General features: G+C 34.7%; 1 non-coding gene across 1 annotated transcript; it reads right to left on the bottom strand.

The window, feature by feature from the left end:
• Positions 1–3,145: 3,145 nt before the first annotated feature.
• Positions 3,146–3,252, bottom strand: LOC121210157 (small nucleolar RNA R71). The gene has a single exon (XR_005905285.1). It is a non-coding gene; the product is annotated as a small nucleolar RNA R71 (small nucleolar RNA).
• Between the last annotated feature and the right edge of the window lie 320 nt (positions 3,253–3,572).

The following is a 3,572-nucleotide window of genomic DNA, read 5'->3' as shown; positions in this document are numbered from 1 at the left end:
CTTACCCGTGTTCTGCGTCGGAACAGGGTACAAGACATTATGGGAACATAATACATGCAATTGTACAAAACCATGACATATATATTTTTTTTATACTTAATCATACATCATCATACCTTATAGCTTGAACAATATTAATTAATATCAATGGTCATATACAAAATGAGCTATCAAATATTGAAGGCCAACATTTTAGGCCAAATTAATTATGACATAAAACAAAATAACCAAGTCCTCTATACATGCCATAATCCAAAATATTGTTTTCAAAATACCAAAAAGTATTGATAGTGTGGATGGATCTCTGACGATCTCTGAATCTCGAGCTGGCTTGGTAATAGTATAAGACAAATGAAAGAAAATAGAGTAAGCATAAAGCTTAGTAAGTAAGTACGTAAATAATAAACGATTTATCAACATATTTCTCAAGATAAAACAATCATAATAGTATATATACACATGTTCAGGTTAAGTTGTTTTCTTAAGTCACAGTCACTAAATTATTTATATCTGGAGCTACGGAATTCCAAATTAAGATTTGCTAATTTTCCCAGAAGGTAGACTCAAATATATTTTTACCATAAATTTTTTTTGAATTTTTGATCTAGCCAATAAGTACAGTTTATTCTTTAAAGCCACCCCTATTTCGCTGTCTGATAGTTCCAACCCCTTTGCACTAAAACTTAATTATCTCTTCATACAAGATTTGGATTATGTTCTTGCTTGTCTCTTTCGAAAATAGACTCATTATGGATTTTAATAATATAAATTATAACCCATAATTATATTTTTACAATTTTTACTACTTTTCCAAGTCAAAATAGAGGATTCCAAAATCATTCTAACCCTATCTTACAAAAATTCGAATATCTCATAATATGAAATTCTTTTGCTGACACCGTTTCCTTTATATGAAAATAGAACTTAATAAGATTTAATTTCATATTTATTCAATCTCTAATTTGATTTCCTTGATTTATGGTAATTTTTCAAAGATAAACAACTGCTGCTGTCCAAAATTGTTTTATTACAAATTTCACTCTTACATAATTTCACTTACTCTATTCCATCTTACCAAAAGTTCGCTCAACTATCGAGCACATTGCTCATAAATTTCCACAAACATATATGATAAACCATAAATTTTACATGTTTTTACCCCATGTTTAATGCATTTTATGGATGATTTCTCATTAGAATTGGTGAATTCGATGCTCCTAATGCTTTAATTTCATGTTTTATACTTAGAAGAGCATAGGAGAGCAAAAGGAACGAGAAACGGGCCAAAAACGGAGAAAATGGGCCAAAGTATGAAATCAACACAGCCTGGACCTCCTCACATGGGCAGACCACATAGCCGTGTCAATTTGGCAGGCTCGAACACGGCCTTAAGTAATCGAACACGGGTGTATGCCACGGGCGTGTCCCTACCGAGCCCAAGTTGAGGCCAATTCAGAAAAGGCCAATTTTGAGGGTTTTTAGGCATTCCAAAGCCTATAAATACACCCTAGAGGAGGAGGAAAATGAGGACGGGGAATAGGGGGTAAGGAATTACTCTAAGGAAGCCAATTGATCCATCTCAGAAGCCAGATTCATCATCAGGAGTTTTGGGTTTTCTTTATGTTTTGTATTCTTTATTCTTCTGAGATGTTTTCTTATTTAGTTATGAACTAAAACCTCTAAATACCTAAGGGGAATGAAACCTAAGACGAATCTTGTTATTATTTTCTGAATCATATGATAAATATTTAACTTGTTCTTAATTATGTGTTCTTAATTCTTGTTTTGACATCCCAGGATGCTGATTCAAGACATGCTCTTATACAGGGGAGGAATAGACCCTGTCTAAGAGTACATTTGTCATAATTAAGCGGATTTGATTACGCGCCTAGACATAGGGTGACAAGATTTTGCCGAATTAGGGTGAAACCTAATAAAGGGATCCATAGATTGAGTTAATGCAACCCTAGAGTGTTAGTTAGAGAAAAGTCTCAATTATTCAATCTAGGGATTAGACGTTATTAGTCTTGAATAGGGATAATAACATAACTTAGGGATCTCTACGGAACAAGTTGAATGAATAAATCGTCCGATTCGGAGCCAGAATAACAAGTAAAGTCTAGGTGGATTTTTCTTTAGGTATTGTCTTAAGTCAATCGATTTTTCCCAAAAGTAATTCCCCAATTCTTTTCTTTGTGCGTTCTTAGTTTAGATAATTAGTTAATTAAAACAAAACCTCTTTATTCTTAGGCTAGATAATAAAAAGACAGTCATTACTAGTACTTTTAGTTCCTTTGGGTTCGAGAATCCTGTCTTGCTAAAACTATACTACTATTCGATAGGTACACCTGCCTACATCGCGATAATAGTTAGTTTAAGAACGAGTAATTATAAATATTTAAAACCTATCACGAAACCACGCGATCAAGTTTTTGGCGCCGTTGCCGGAGAGCTAAGATATTAGGAACGATCAATTTTTATTACTTTAGCCATTTATTTTTCTTGCAATTTAATTTAATATTATTATTTATTAACCTACCCTTTCTTTCTCTTCGCAGGTTTTTTATAGTTTATGTCTAGAAGAAACCCGTCGGGACCATTACTTTTTGATGAAGAAATCGATCGTACAGTTCATAGAAACCAAAGAGAAATAAGGCGTGGCTTAAGATACACGGAGAACGAGCAAGAAGAGGATACTGAACCCCCAACCGAACAGATGGCTGAAAACCAAGGCAATCAGCTACCTCCTGCAATTGCGGGTAATGAAAATCCTCCTCCACTCATTATGTATGATTATGCTAAAACTTCTTTAACAGGAACTGAATCAAGCATCGTTAGACTTGCTGTAGCTGCAAATACTTTCGAATTAAAACCTAACACTGTTCAAATGATACAACAATTTTTTTAGTTTGATGGTTTACAGGATGAGGATCCCAACGCTCATTTAGCCAACTTCTTAGAACTATGTGATACATTTAAAATTAATGGCGTTTCTAATGATGCCATATGTCTTCAGTTGTTTCCCTTTTCATTGAGGAACAAAGCTAAACAGTGGTTGAACTCGTTACCACGAGGGTCAATTACTACTTGGGAACAAATGATCGAAAAATTTTTACTAAAATATTTTTCGCCGGCTAAAACGGCTAAATTACGTAATGATATATCTTCTTTTGTGCAGATGGACTTAGAAACACTCTACGATGCATGGGAGAGATACAAGGACCTTCTGAGAAGGTACCCTCACCATGGGTTACCACTTTGGCTCCAAGTTCAAACATTTCACAATAGTCTAAATCCTTCGACTCGGTAAATGGTTGACGCAGTGATAGGCGGAACCATCAACAATAAAACACTGGAAGATGCCTATGAGTTTATAGAGGAGATGTCACTGAATAACTATCAGTGGCAAGTCATGAGGACAAAGCCAACAAAAAAGCCAACATTTATAACGTCGATTCAGTCACCATGCTCTCTAATCAAGTAGAACTCTTAAATAAAAAGCTTGATGGTTTTCTTAGTTCTTCACAGGTTCACCCAGTAATGCAGTGCGAAGTAAGTAGCGGTGGAACCAA

The sequence above is a fragment of the Gossypium hirsutum genome, chromosome A11, assembly GCF_007990345.1.
Source record: "Gossypium hirsutum isolate 1008001.06 chromosome A11, Gossypium_hirsutum_v2.1, whole genome shotgun sequence".
Taxonomy (NCBI): domain Eukaryota; kingdom Viridiplantae; phylum Streptophyta; class Magnoliopsida; order Malvales; family Malvaceae; genus Gossypium; species Gossypium hirsutum.
The sequence above is the reverse complement of the archived record's forward strand: the minus strand, read 5'-3'. Positions and strand labels throughout refer to the sequence as shown.